Genomic DNA, 16,209 nt, shown 5'->3' with positions numbered 1-16,209 from the left:
TGCAAAAGCTCACATGCCTCAGGTCCAAATGGCCTGACAAATAACACCTTTAAGGCTCATCGGAATCTCTGGGCGAACCTCCTGTACTTGGAATTTAAAGACTCTGTACAGGAGTTACTCCGTCTTCTGTACAGGAGTTACTCCATTGTCCTGGCGTACGGCTCGTGATCCCTATCTTCAAATGTGGAAGCAGGTCAGATCCCAAAAACTATCGACCAATCTCCTTAATAGACGCAGACTGTAAGATCTTCTTGGCACTATTACTCTTGCATCTTGAAGAGTGGGCTAAACTGACTTATCCCCTTGATAAATTACAGACTAGAATCCCGGAAGGTCCATGCAACAAATATGAATGGGCTGGTACTTAAATGTATACAGGAAGATGTCTGATGGAGGCCAAAGGGGTGTACATTTATGGCCTCGATAGATCTGCAGGTCGCATTTGACTGCGTTGATCGCAGCAAACTTTGGGCTAAATTGGCTACATGGGGATTGCCACCGGGCCTCCTGAAACTTATTCAGGGGGTATATGAGAACTGTGGGATTCATGTCAACCTGAGTCAAAAAGGCGATGTCTCCCAGAGAATCTGCTCTTACTGGGGTGTCAGACAGGGCTGCGTTCTAGCCACCTGGCTATTTAATCAATAGCTTGGCGAATGAAGCGTTGATAGCGCCAAAAGTAGGTCAGTCTAAAATAATATGGCTTGCATACGCAGACTATCTCTTAACTTTACATCTAACAAGGGTCGGACTGCAGCGGCTGCTAGATATTTTTTCAGGGTATGCAAAAGAAAATGGTTTTATCATAAACCCTAAGAAAACTAAAATCCTGGCATTCACGAAAGCGAGATTGAAGAACACACAATCTTCCTGGCATATTGAAGGGACTACTGTGAAGACCTCAGTGAGTGTCTGGTATTTAGGTTTCCACTTTGGATCTCATAAAGGAGCAAAACATGGCACTGAGGCAGTGATACAAAGGCTATGCTGTTAGAGTCCCAGATCGTGCAAATCAATCGTAAATTTGGCATGTTCTCTTTAAGGCCGGCAATAATGTTCTTTGATGGGAAGTTGACCCTAAATTAACCTATGGCCTTGAATTGACATCTGGCAAAACAGCTAAAATCTTAGATAAAATTGAGGGCAGAATATGGAGATGGATCCTTGGCGTCCCAAATTCAGTTCCACTACCAGCTAATGGGTATGAACTGGGGGCTTACTCACTATGGGCCAGGGTGCAATGGCGTTTAGTAACATTATATGGTAAGATTATAGTTCCTTTTCCCAACTCCCTGTATCGGCTGCTGGGAGATAATGTGAGCTCCTCTGTAGACTTGGGAGATCCCAAGGAAAAATGTGAATCTATCATGTTTAATATTGGCTCGAATTTGGAAACTCTGGTTAGTAATCCTTTAACCAAGAGGTCCTTGCTGGACTATGTTCGGATCCTGACTACAGATGCTTTTCATTCCTATGCATCGATGAGCCATCTGGCAATGAGCATAAACGCTGAGGTTCTCTTTCTTATTCTGCTTCAATTCCCTAACTGCTACTTTCGCAGACTGCTACTTAGGCTAAAATGGAACCTTTTACCAACTAAGGATATCCTACTTAGACGGAAACAAATTATGTATGACGAAATTGGTTGTAGGTTCTGCTATCTAAAACCTGAATTGATTAAACATCTAGTCCTGAAGTGTGAATCTCTTAAGGATCTAAGGACAACATTTTGGTTGGTGTTGAGCCATTATCAATTGGGGTGTAGTGATGGTATGGAAACGCTGTCTTAGCATTCAGAATGCGCAATGTGGTCTTACTCTATCAGGATTCATCAAGGGTATTAACATTCTGTAGATCTGAGGAGGAGAGCCCTTATGATTACCTCTGCTAACCTGGGAACAGGATCTGGAGTACCGGATTATTAGGCTCCTAAGTAGTTTTTAGCCCTTGGGTATTCACTTCATCCTGTGTATATTCTGATCCTAAATTTCTCCAGCATGGGGTCTGGCATGGATTCACATGCTCATGAATATTCCCCGTCGTCAGGCTGGGAATCCTCTGTAAAGAAAAAATCGGTATCAGTTTCGTTTCTGATCTGTCTTTCTTGGTACCCAATCACTGATCTCTGGGTCATACTGCCCCCAGCCAATGACTGCCCTCTCCCTAAGCCTCGCCTCTGGCAGCCATCCTCAGATTTTTACCGCACGCTCAAGTGTTGGGAGTCCTCGTGCTTTAGCTCTCGAGTTTTTGCTGCATTTTTGCGCTTTTTCAGGAGATTTTCTCATTTTCGGTTTAATCGAGCCTAAAGCTCCACCGTTTCTACTTCCGATAACAGTTTCGGAATTCTTCTACGCCCCTCAAGGGTGAAGTTTTCGTCGAGTTTACGCTTCTTGGAGGATTCCGGAAGATCTGCGGCCTACCTCAACGCACATGGCCCAGGACAAGGGAAGCTCGACGCCCGGATCCAAGCTGTTCAGGTGCTGCCCTGGATGCGGATTACAAAATGTTTTCAAGGAGGACGAGCATTTGCAATGTCTTTACTGCCTTCATGAGGACAAGACACACGTGGAGAAGGACTGTGCATTCTGCAAGAAACTTTCGGAATGGACCAAACAAGATCGTCGTTCCCACCTCGCCGCCTGGCTGGAGAAGGGCTCGGCAGTTGAGAAGGCGAAGAAAAAGTCTGAGCGGGCTTCTAAGTCCTGTGAGGGCGCCCCGGCGAAGGGGGCCCAACAGAAGGCCAAGCACCGCGAGTCTGCGGGCACCGGGAGCGCCGAAAGGTCGGGCTCTTTGGCTGCCAGGCAGGGCGCGACTTCCCCGGCACGTTCAACCACGAGCCAGCGCTCTGGTTCGGAGAAGAGGAAGTCCAAGAACCCGGGTAAGCTGCTGGAGCGGCCCCGGTCGATCTCGAAGAGACCCAAGGGGGAGCGAGGCGCTGCACACCCCCCTCACCCGCAGGCGAAGGCCCAGGACGCACCTAAGGTGGTGAGGGCTTTGATCCAGCCGGCAAAGGCCTCTATCGAAGTGGTCACTGCGACCCTGGCGAAGCCGGCTAAGACTACGCCAGTGGAAAAGGCCTCTGGGCCCAGAGTATCCCTGCCACCGCGGAGGGAATCCTCTTTCCAGCCCATCGTTAAGACCCCCATGAAGACCCCATCGGAAAATGTGGGGGGGTGGTGGCCATTACAGACTCGGAATCAGCCTCCGAGGAGGATCTGGTGGAAACCGGGAAGCGCCTCAACGAGAGGTTCATAGGCCTCAACGAGAAGTTCGAGAGGGTTCGATCACAGGGGACGGTTCCCGCTGATGTGATCGAAGATAGCGACGATGGCGACGAAGAGGGCCCAGTGGAGCAGCCATCCCGTCCGTCGCAGCCATTACCCGAGCCCCAGGATAGCTCGGCGGCCATTTTTTTGGCGATCCAATCCTTATGTACTGAGAAGGACACGGTTACCACGGACCTCGACGGAGGATCCAGAACCAGGCCCGTCGGGAATCCCTCCGAACAAGCAGAGGAGAGTCCACCCCGCTCCTCCCGAGGCCTGTGGACCCCTCATCCCCCTCGCCGGACCCTAGAGAGGATATGGGGACGGACGACGGCGGCGATGACGCAACGGACATCCCGTCATCACCCCCCCCCCCCCTCGGGCTTCTTCACCCGACGAAATTGGCTCCTTTCACGCAATGATAACCAGGGCATCTGAGCTCTTCCAGCTCTGCCCTGAGGAACAGAAAAAGGAAGAGTTTCTTTACCAACGACGAGAGGCCAAGAGGAAGACGGTCCTCGCGGTGCCCTTGCTCGTCGACATCTGGGACGAGGGACTGGCTATCCTCAAGAACCCCTCCACTACACCCGCCAAGAGGGACAGGTTCGAGAAGAAGTACTGAGTCCCCAATACCGCCCCCTTGTGCCTCAGGGCCCAGCCCACGCCGGACTCTGTCGTCTCGGCAGCGGCCAAAAAGAAAGCAGCGGGTGCGGCGGCTTCAACTTCCACTTCCCCGCTGGACAGCGAGGGCAAGAAGTTGGACTCCATGGGACGACGAGTCATCTCGTCGGCAGCGACGACGATTAAGGCGGCCAATGCCTTAGCGATCGTGGCCCTCTATGACAGGGAGCTTTGGTTCAAGATAGCTCCCCTGCTAGACTTCCTACTGGACGACAAGAGGGCGGAGGCCCTACAAATTCTGCAGGAAGGAGAGGTGGCGTCGGATCACGCCATAACAGTGGCAACGGACATTGCCGATACCGGATTTCGCCAATTGGGCAATGGGGTTTGCCTCCGACGACGAGGATGGCTCAAGGCGACGGACTTTCGCCAGGATGTCCAGACCAGAGTGGCCCGGGCCCTAGGGGTACTTCAACAACGACGGCCCTTTCGGAGCTCCGGAGGCAGACAGGTTGCCTCCAAGGGATCCAGCGGTGGCTCTTCTACATACCGCCAGGCGGCCCGCTACTCGTCCCAGGAGGCCTACAGAGGTTGCGGCAAGCCAGGGGCATCCCGCGTCGTCGTCAAGGAGGCCAAGGCGGCAAGGCCTCCTCCAAGCAAGACTGAACCGTGGCGTTGCCCCCCCCCCCCCGAAGCACCCCGGTGGGAGGCCGGCTGACGAAGTTCGTCAGCGTGTGGGAGTCCATCTCCACCGACGGTTGGGTGCTGGACACCCTGGGCAACGGGCACTCTCTGGAATTCCATAAGTGTCCTTGCATTCCTCCCGTGGCCAGGAAGGAGAATCACGTCCCTCAACTGCTGTTCGAGGTAAGGGCGATGCTCAAGAAAGGTGCCATCGAGCTCATCCCCAGGAGGCTCCGGAGTGTACTCAAGGTACTTCCTTGTCAGAAAGAAGACAGGCGGTTGGCACCCCATCCTGGACCTGCGTCGGTTAAACAAGTACATCAAGGCGCAGAAATTCAGGATGGTCACCCTCCAGCACGTGCTGGGACAGCTGGAGGAGGGCGACTTCCTATCGTCGTCAGACCTGGAGGATGCTTACTTCCACATCCCCATTCTAAAAGGACACAAAGTTTCTCAGGTTCATGGTTCAGGGACGCCACTACCAATTCAGAGCCCTGCCGTTCGGATTAAAGTCGGCACCCAGGGTTTTCACCAACTGCCTGGCACCAGTGGCGGCGCGGCTGCGCCTGCAGGGGATCCACGTCTACCCCTACCTGGACGACTGGCTAATCCGGACAAGGACAAGAGAACTCGCTGTCGAACACACAGTGAGGACCGTCCGGCTGCTCACGGAACTGGGATTCGCCATCAACTACCCCAAATCCCACCTGATTCCGTCGCAAGTTGCACTGTTTCTGGGAGCAAAGCTCGATACAGTGGGGCAATTGGCCTCCCCGTCGGAGGAGAGGTCGAAGGCCATTCTGGGCAAGGTGCGGCGCTTGCAAGCCACGGACGTGGCCAGGGTGAGGTCCATCAAGTCCCTCCTCGGGATGATGTCCTCATGCATCTACCTTGTACCCCTTTGCAGACTTTGGATGCGTCCGCTACAGTTTCAGTACTGGTTTCAGGCGACGGGCTGCTTCGAAGACAGGATCCCTCTCGACGAGGAGTTCCGTCGGGCGATCCTATGGTGGGGTACCCGTGCACACCTCACTACAGGCAGAGACTTTCAGACCCCGGCGTTTCAGGAGACGGTGACGACGGATGCCTCGCTGGAGGGTTGGGGGGCCCACACCGGAGATCTCCACGCAAGAGGCCTTTGGCTCCTGGAGGAGAGGTCTCTCCACATCAACATTCTGGAGCTCCGAGCAGTGTTCTGGGCGCTCAAGTCGTTCCTTCCGTCCCTCAAGGACAAAGTGATGAGGCTCTTCACCGACAACACCACCACGATGTTCTACATACGGAAGCAGGGAGGCACCAGATCCCCAGCCCTATCCAAGGAGGCCCAGGATCGGTGGCACTGGGCCGTCGCCCAGGGGATGTTTCTGGTTCCCTTCCACTTGGCAGGAACAAAAAAACACCATCGCCGACTCACTCAGCAGGGAGCTGCACTGGTGCCACGAGTGGGAACTAGGTCAGGACCAGGTGGATCGGCTCTTCCGACGATGGGGCAAACCCCGGATCGACCTTTTCGCGACGGCGACGAACTCCAAGTGCCAGAGGTTCGCCAGCTGGTTCCCGCAGCCGAGGAGCATGGGCGATGTTTTCTCGTTCCCTTGGGACGGCCTGTTTCTATACGCGTTGCCGTTGCTGCTCCGTCTCATCAACCAGCTCAAGAAGTTGAGGTGCAAAATGATCCTTGTCGCACCGGCGTTGCCGAGGCAGATCTGGTTCCCGGACCTTCTGGACTTGTCAACATCCCCGCCAGTCAAGCTGCCGGCGGACGCGGATCTTCTCTCCAGAGAAGGAGGAACCATTCTTCATCACGACCCGGAATCGCTGAACTTGCAGGCCTGGCTCCTGCAGCACTAGAGTTTGGAGGGTACGATATCCCGGCTGACTGCAGAGAGGTTCTTGCAAAAGCCAGGGCGTCCTCAACTCTCAAGTGTTACGGTCATAAGTGGAAGAGGTTCTCTGTCTGGTGCCGTGCACAGAAGATTAACCCTCTGTGGATTATGGCCCCTCAAGTACTGCCTTACCTACTGTCGCTGGCCAAAGCTGGACTGGCTCACGCCTCCACCAAAATACATCTGGCTGCCATCTCCCGATATACCAGGACTACGGGACGGGCGTCCTTGTGGTCTCATCGCCTGGTGAAGGAATTCGAGGGTACCGACGGGGCCCCTGATCGCCCGTCGGATTCCCCTCTGCCAGCGCCGCGAGACAGCTCGGCGGCCATTTTGTTGGCTATACAGTCCTTATGCTCAGAGATAAGGACGAGACTACCGTTGCCGACGGAACCTCTCCCGTCGGGGGACCCAGAACCGGGACCTTCTGGGGTTCCCCCTACCAAGAAAAGAAGGATCCACCCTCCTCCTCCTTTTCAGCCGTCGCGCCCCTTCCAGCCCTCCTCCCCGTCCACCCGAGGGGATGATACGGGGACTGACACGGCAGCGACGGGTACGGACGACGAGGTATACGACGAGGATGTACCGTCGTCGCCTCCCACCAGGGCTTCTCCGCCCGACGAGATTGGATCGTTCCACTCCATGATCGCCAGGGCATCCGAGCTTTTCCAACTCTGCCCTGAGGAGAAGAAGGAAGGAAGGTTTCCTTTATCAGCGGCGCGAGGCCAAGAGGAAGACGGTCCTCGCAGTGCCTCTATTGGACGACATTTGGGATGAGGGCCTCACCCTCCTCAAGAACCCTTCCACGACGCCAGCTAGAAGAGACCGGTACGAGAAAAAGTACCGGGTCCCGGAAACGGCCCCCCTGTGCCTCCGGGCGCAGCCTACCCTGGACTCCGTCGTCTCCGCGGCGGCCAGGAAAAAAGCGGGGGGGGGGTGCGGCCTCCACATCGACTTCCCCACCGGACGGCGAGGGAAAGAAATTGGACGCTATGGGACGCAGAGTCATCTCGTCTGCAGCGACGACGATTAAAGCTGCCAACGCCTTGGCTATCGTGGCCCGATACGACAGGGAGCTCTGGTACAAACTGGCTCCCCTGTTGGACTTCTTGCCGGACGACAAGAGGGCAGAGGCCCTGGAGATCCTGCAGGAAGGTGAGGTGGCTTCGGACCACGCCATTACCGTTGCGACGGACATCGCCGACACTGGGTTCCGCCAGTTCGGCAACGGCGTTTGCCTTAGGCGCCGTGGATGGCTCAAGGCTACGGACTTCCGTCAGGACGTTCAGACCAGAGTCCTGGACATGCCCTTCGATGGGAACAACCTGTTTGGGAAAACAGTGGACGATTCCCTTCAGGCCATTAAAGCGGACACCGAGACGGCCCGGGCCCTTGGAGTTCTGCAACAACGACGGACGCCCTTTCGGAGCAGCGGAAGCAAGGGCGCCTCCAAAGGTTCCGGCGGCGGTTTCTCCTACCGTCAAGCGGCCCGCTCGTCGTCTCAGGAGGCCTACAGAGGACGAGGCAAGTCTGGCGGACCCCGCCGTCGTCGCCAAGGACAAGGCGGCAAAGCCTCGTCGAAGCAGGATTGAACCGGCCGTGGGGTCGGGCCCCCACCGAAGCACCCCAGCGGGAGGCCGGCTGGCGAGCTTCGTCAGCGTGTGGGAGTCCATCTCCACCGACCGTTGGGTGCTGGACGCCTTGGCCCGGGGCCACGCGCTCGAGTTTCAAAGAAAGTGTCCGCGTGTCCCCCCCGTGGCCAGGAAAGAACTTCACGTCCCTCAACTTCTCCTGGAGGTAAAGGCGATGCTCAGGAAGGGCGCCATCGAACTCGTCCCAAAGAGGCTTCGGGGCTCCGGAGTTTACTCGAGATACTTCCTCGTGAAGAAGAAAACTGGGGGGATGGCGCCCCATCCTGGACCTGCGACGCCTGAACAAGTTCATCAAGGCGCAAAAGTTCCGGATGGTCACCCTCCAGCACGTCCTGGGTCAGCTGGAGGAAGGAGACTTCCTGTCGTCGTTGGATTTGGAGGATGCCTACTTCCATATTCCCATCCTAAAGGGGCACCGAAAATTCCTCAGGTTTGTGTTCCAAGGGCGTCATTACCAGTTCAAAGCCCTCCCCTTCGGACTACGGTTGGCACCCAGGGTGTTCACCAAGTGCCTCGCACCGGTGTCGGCGCAGCCGCGCCGCAAAGGGATCCACGTCTACCCCTACCTGGACGACTGGCTCATCCGAGCCAAGACAAGGGAGCTCGCCGTGGTTCACACGGCAAGGACCGTCCAACTTCTCACGGACCTGGGATTCTCCGTGAACTACGCCAAATCCCACCTGGTACCCGCGCAAGACGCTCTGTTTCTGGGAGCGAGGCTCAACACAGTGTCCCTTCTGGCCTCCCCGTCGGAGGAGAGGACCAGGACCATACTGGGCAAGGTGCAGCGGATGTTGGTGGCCGACGCGGCCAAGGTGAGGTCCATCAAGTCCCTCCTCGGAATGATGTCTTCCTGCATCTACCTCATTCCCATGTGCAGGCTCCGGATGCGCCCGTTGCAGGAGTTCCTGGACCCGCGCTGGATCCAAACGACGGGCAGCTTCGAGGAAAGGATCACACTCGACGAGAGTTTCCGACGAGCGATCCGGTGGTGGGGCACCCGCGCGCATCTGACGGCAGGCATGGACTTCCAGACCCCAGCCCACCAGGAGACAGTGACCACGGATGCCTCCCTGGAAGGGTGGGGAGCACACACCGAAAATCTGCACGCAAGAGGCCTTTGGCTCCCGACGGAGAAATCCCTACATATCAACGTCCTGGAGCTCCGTGCAGTGTTTTGGGCCCTCAGGTCCTTCCTTCCGTCCCTCAAGGGCAAGGTGGTGAGGATCTTCACCGACAACACCACCACCATGTTTTACATCAGGAAACAGGGCGGAACCAGGTCCCCAGCACTGTCCAAGGAGGCGCAGGACCTGTGGCATTGGGCAGTCGCCCAAGGGATGTTTCTGGTGCCGTTTCATCTGGCAGGGATAAAAAACACCATCGCCGACTCACTCAGCAGGGAGCTGCGCTCGTGCCACGAGTGGGAACTACAGCAGGATCTAGTGGATCGCCTCTTCCGACGGTGGGGCACACCCCAGATCGACCTGTTCGCGACGGCGACGAACTCCAAGTGCCGGAGGTTCGCCAGCAGGTTTCCCCAGGCGAGGAGCATGGGCGATGCTTTCTCGTTCCCCTGGGAGGGCCTGTTCCTCTACACGTTCCCTCCTTTGCCACTGCTAATCCGGCTCGTCAACCAGCTCAAGAGGTCACGGTGCAGGATGATCCTCGTCGCACCTGCGTGGCCGAGGCAGATATGGTTCCCGGACCTTCTGGACTTGTCAGCGTCCCCGCCAATCAAGCTGCCGGTGGACGCGGATCTGCTCTCCAGGGAAGGAGGCGCCATCCTCCACCACGACCCGAAATCGCTGAACTTGCAGGCCTGGCTCCTGCAGCGCTAGAGTTTGGAGGATACGACATACCGGCCGACTGCAGAGAGGTTCTTGCAAAGGCCAGGGCGTCCTTGACTCTTAAATGCTACGGACACAAATGGAAGAGGTTCTCTGTCTGGTGCCACGCACAGAAGATTAACCCTCTACGGATTACGGCTCCCCAAGTACTGCGTACCTGCTGACGCTGGCCAAAGCTGGACTGGCACACGCGTCCATCAAGATTCATCTTGCTGCGATCTCCCGATACACCAGAACCACGGGGCGGACGTCCTTGTGGTCTCATCGTCTGGTGAAAGAGTTCATGAAGGGACTGTTCAGATCGTTCCCGCTGGTGAAGGCTCCGGCCCCGGCGTGGGAGCTCAACGTGGTGCTGACCAAGCTAATGGGACCTCCGTTCGAGCCTCTGCACTCGGCCCCGTTGAAGTTTCTGTCGTGGAAAACAGCGTTTCTTGTGGCCATCACCTCCGCACGACGGGTGGGAGAGATCCAGGCCCTTTCCTGCAAGGCCCCGTACTTGACCTTTCACGACACAAGGGTAGTGCTCAGGACGCACCCCTCCTTCATGCCCAAGGTACCGTCGGACTTCCACCTCAATGAACCCTTGGTGTTGCCTGTATTCTTCCCGTCGCCTTCGTCGCCGGCTGAGAGGACTTTGCACTCGCTGGATGTGGCTAGAGCGCTGAAGTTCTACGTGGACCGCACGAAGTGTTTTCGGAAGACGTCACAACTCTTTGTGAACTTTGGACCTGTCAATCAGGGGAAGGCTCTCTCGAAGGCTTCCATTTCCAGATGGCTCTCCGGCTGTATCATGTACTGTCATCGGTTGGCAAACCGACCGCTGCCTGGCCGTCCGAGAGCCCATTCCACCAGAGCGATCGCAGCTACCACGGCGTTCCTTTCTGGTGTGCCCCTGCTGGACATATGCAGGGCTGCTACGTGGAGGTCGACGCACACCTTCACGAAGTTCTACTGCGTCGATCGGGATTCCAGGGAGGAGTCCAGTGTCGGCCAAGCAGTGCTGCGCAACCTGCTCGCCTGAGGTGAGCCTGGTGAGGAGGTAAGATGCTTAATGTTGAGTTTGATGCAATGCTTAATGTTGAGCCTTTGCCACCTCCCGTGGTTGTGCATGTGTGTACTGCTATGTATTCTTTATTCATGAGCATGTGAATCCATGCCAGACCCCATGCTGGAGAAGGAACAAGTTACTTACCTGTAACTGTTGTTCTCCAGCATGGGTCTGGCATGGATTCACATGCGAACCCTCCCGCCTACCCCTCTGCGGCTCTTCACTTGGTCATACTGCCACTTCACGTGCTTCCAAATCTGAAGATGGCTGCCAGAGGCGGTGCTTAGGTAGAGGGCAGTCATTGGCTGTGGTCAGTATGACACAGAGACCAGTGATTGGTTATTACTACGAAAGACAGATCAGAAACGAAACTGATACTGGTTTTTTCTTTACCGAGGATTCCCAGCCGGACGACGGGGAATATTCATGAGCTTGTGAATCCATGCCAGACCCATGCTGGAGAACAACAGTTACAGGTAAGTAACTTGTTCCTTCTTTGTTTGTAGGTGCAGCTCTGTACAGACTCTGGCATGGCTGTCCCTCCCCTCCCAAAATTCAATCCAATTTGAAAATCCTGCTGTGATTTCCTTGAGGATGTTGAGTGTTATATATTCCTGCATCCATGAGTAAGGCTGCAGATGCTGTCCCTGCAATTGTCCCAGTTTACAAGGGACATAAAGGATTTTGTCTTGTTACCCCACAGACCTGCCAAGACCTCCAATGATGAAAGTCCCTGAATAGTCCAATTCACTGGGCGCTGTTCCACCAGCAGTGGCCTTCGGTCACCCTGGTCCTGGATGCCCTGCGTACATGGGTTTAGGTGCTTACCTGCTAGATCTTGTGGTTAGCAGACCATGGAAGAGGCAGGAAACATCATTCTACATCCTCCTGTTAGAACTCGGAGGCTTGTCTGGTATTGGGGTCTTGCTTACGATTTAATACGAGGATTGACTGTCCGTATGCAAACAAACCATAGCACCACCATACACTTCTTTGGCAAGAGGGGTGGAGCAGGGAAGCTCCCTGATTTTGGGTGAGGTTGCGGCAGCGGCTCATTTGGTGGGCACCAAGAACAATCAAGTGGATGCTCACGGCAGATTTTGTATTATCGCACAAAGGGGGGGTTGAATGGTTACATTATGGAAATGGTGGTCTTTCCAAGGTGGGTGTGCAAGGTTTCTTAAATAGACTGGTTGTCATGATGCCTACCCCCGGAGCACCAGGACAGGCCCAGCACCCCCGGGAGCAGGCATCATGCCCTCGGGTAAAAGCCCAGCGGCCCCTAATAGGGGCTCTTTGGACTTTGTCCTGGCGCCTTTGGCGCCAGGCTCATGTTGGACATCAGTCCTGGCGCCATAGGCGCCAGGCTCATAAAAGAGGGTGTTTGGTGCACTTACCTGACGCAGACCATGCTGCATGAAGCCTCAAGCCGAATGAGGCTTAGGAGGGACTATTTTATCAAAGGAACTATTTTACTTGGGTGGGGACCGTGGAAGAATACTTACCTGGAACTTCTTCAAAGGCTATTTAAACCACGCCCGGACTGCCGCACGTGCTTCGCGTTGCTCTGCATCTAGCAGCTGAACGCTCACCGTGCCTGCTCCTGCATCTTGCCTCCAGCCACGCCCGCCTCGATCTTGGGATACCTGAAAGGAAGGAAGGGAAGAGAAAAGGTGAAAACCAAGAACTTAATCTAACTTCCTACCTGTGTCCGGAACCATCACGCCAGCGATCCTGAAGATAGACATTTTTTAAAAGCATCGCGCTACTTGTTGCAGCGCCGCGCATCACTCACCTGCCTCGTGGGCTCTTCACTATCCACCGCGACCTTCTGGGCATTCCGCCACATCTCTGCACCTGCAGGGGAGAAGAAGAGACAAAAGGTGAGCAGGATGAATAAATGAGGAAAGCCTGATTTTCCGTCACAAGACTTACCTGGCCATATTTGACGAAACCACTCCTCATTTTGGGTCGGCGCCACTTCTTGGCCTAGTACCGCACCCCGGCCCCTAAGGGGGAAAAAAGAAAGACATTACTAGAGGGATTCAAAGACATTTAAAGGGATCATTTAATCACAAACTCACCTGAGTTTATCTCCGGCAATATCCCTCGAAGCAACACTTCCACTCTGCACCTGAAAATAAGGACAGATTGCAGGTTAAGAAAAGCAAACAAAGAGAAGACTCTACTCTGGAACTTTTTAAACTGCATACTTACAGCATTTCGCCTTCCGAAGCCAGTGAAGTAACTGGCCAAATACGCGCCCCTGCACCAGAAGCAGGATGGAGCGCTCATCCATTCAAACATTAAGGTGAGCCTTGATTGGGGATTTCGGAGGTGGTCAGAGAAGAGCAAAGGGGAGGTGGGAAGCAATCACAATACTCTGCAGATAGTTAATCCCCTTTCCACCTACAGAAAGATTTTTCTACGGACCAGACAAGCCAGATTTGGGGGTCCAGTTCAGTTGGTGTTTCGAATCCTGCGCATCACGCTTGAAGAGGTCGCAGCAATCCAGACCAGGTCAGCGCCTCCGTGGGATCCAGGTGAGCGTTACAGAACGCGAAGCCTTCCTACAAATTCCCACCCAGGCGCTTTGGACACTTCTGAGACTGATATGTTGGCCCAATTACTGGGGGAATTACGGGCCGAAGTACATGCCGCTCGTCAAGAGACTAATGCCCTCAGGAGGGAAATAATCGTATCTAAGGAACGAACTGATGACTTGGCTAGGGAGGTATTGCAAGGTCAAGCTGGGCAAACCCCTCTACCTGGTTCCGGGGGGGAATTCTGTTCCTGTGGCTTCAAATAGCCCTGTGAAAATCAATCTACCTGGAAATATGCCGCTGGCCCCACCTGAACGCTTTGTTGGGGACCCCAAACGGTTCGCCGTATTCATGAATCAATGTCGTGTGCACTTCCTATGCAGACCTGGGGCCTTCCCTAATGACCAGACCAGGGTAGCTTTTGTGTTGTCATACCTTAGCGGCTGTGCTGCCGATTGGTCAGTACCACTGGTTACTCAAGATGACCCAATCCTCTGGGATTACCAAGGATTTCAAGCAAGCATGGAGAGGTTATTTGCTCGACATTCTCAGGGACAAGCTCTGGATGATGAACTTCTATCGCTGCGACAGGGCAACCAAGACCTCCTCTCCTACATAGCAACCTTTAACAGACTAATTGTGGAAACTGGGTGGCCAGAGGATAAAAGAATTACATTATTCTATCGGGGTCTACGCAGAGAACTTAAATGTCTTGGCCTAAGTTGTAAATCCGCCCCAAGAATGCACAGAATATATAGACTTAGTGGTCCTATTGGATCACAGGCTCCAAAACCGAAAAGCGGATCGGTCCAAGTTTGAAACCCGGGTGTTGGTCAAGACCCACGTCACTCCCAAGGTTGCCGATCTCTCCCAGCCTATGCACATTGGAGGGGTTAGAGGACCTTTAACCCAAAAGGAACGTGAAAGGAGGCGGCAGTTAAAATGATGTCTTTATTGTGGGAACTCTGGACACTTTCTACGAGATTGCCCGGCAAAACCGCCCAAGAAGGTGGTAGGAGCCGCTGATAAAAACCATGAAGACTCTGTTTCGGGAATCTACTCCGCCCGACAAGCGTAGGGGTCCGCTTGCCGAGCTTGAAAACGAACTCTCAGACCTTGCATTTCATTGTGCCAAGTGTTCTGGTAGATCCGGAACAGCCTAAGCGGTTGCATGCAATAAAGGCATACATCGATAGTGGGGCTATAGGAAACTATGTGGATCGTGAATTTGTCTCTAGGATTCACCTCCCTCTGCGTCCAAAAACCAGCAAAGATGTCATCACCACAGTCGATGGAACTGAAATTGCCTCAGGACCGGTAACACATTCCACTACTGAGGTGACTCTTATTGGTCCGGACGGCCATCGGGAGGCAGTTGTGTTTGACGTAATCAAGGCCCCACAGTTTCAGGTTATTCTTGGAATTCCTTGGTTAGAGACACATAATCCTCGAATTGATTGGCGAGCAAAGAGAATAACCTTCCCGAATTGTGCACAAACCTGCTACCCAGAAAATCTGAAGATTAGTCTAGCATCTGTAACCTCTGTCTCCATGCAACTACCTCCGGAATACCAAGACTTTCAGGACGTCTTCCAAAAGAAACAGGCCAACACGTTACCCCCCCACAGTTCGTACGATTGCCAAATCGATCTGGTGCCCGGTGCACAACCCCCTTGTAGCAGGATTTATGCCCTTACTGAACCTGAGAACCGGCATTTGAGACAATATTTAGATCCATACCTAGCCAATGGTTTCATTCGCCCGTCAAAGTCCCCGGCATCCTCGGCTTTGTTCTTCGTGCCCAAAAAAGAAGGCGACCTTAGAACTTGTATCGACTACCGCGCATTGAACCAGATAACGGTTAAAAACTGTTACCCTCTGCCTTTGATCCCTGAACTCCTTGACCAGGTGAAGGACACTTGCGTATACACCAAGTTAGATCTCCGGGGGGCTTATCATCTGGTGCGAGTAAAAGAAGGCGACGAATGGAAAACGGCCTTCCGTACAAAATATGGTTTATTCGAATACCAGGTGATGCCTTTTGGGTTGTGCAACGCGCCTGCTGCCTTCCAATTCTTCATGAACGATGTCCTTCGGGAACTTATCGATGTTTGTGTTGTCGTATATATCGATGACCTTCTTGTGTACTCCTCTTCGGAATCTGATCACAGAAAGCATGTCCGGGCCGTCCTTGAGAAATTGCGCCAGCACAAACTGTTTGCTAAGCTGGAAAAGTGTGTTTTCCATACCACCGAGGTGGAGTTTCTTGGATTCATCCTGACACCTAATGGGGTCCGAATGGACTCACGGAAAGTGGAGGCCATCCTCAAATGGCCATCTCCTAGCTCGGTAAAAGGGGTCCAAAGCATGCTTGGTTTTGCCAATTTTTATCGCAGATTTATTCCGGAATTTTCACGTGTAGTACAACCCATCACTGCACTCTTGCGGAAAAATAAACGTTTCGAATGGACCAAGGAAGCCGAACAGGCCTTTCAGGAATTGAAAGCTAAATTCACGTCTGCACCTATTTTGAAGCACCCGCGTCCCGATCTCCCATACATAGTTGAAACTGACACGTCCAGTTTTACCATGGGAGCTGTCCTGTCTCAGAGACCCTGAAACCAACCAACTGCATCCTGTAGCATTTTGGTCCAGAAAG

Source organism: Ambystoma mexicanum, chromosome 7q, assembly GCF_040938575.1.
Source record: "Ambystoma mexicanum isolate Mex_15411 chromosome 7q, UKY_AmexF1_1, whole genome shotgun sequence".
Lineage (NCBI taxonomy): Eukaryota > Metazoa > Chordata > Amphibia > Caudata > Ambystomatidae > Ambystoma > Ambystoma mexicanum.
The sequence above is the reverse complement of the archived record's forward strand: the minus strand, read 5'-3'. Positions refer to the sequence as shown.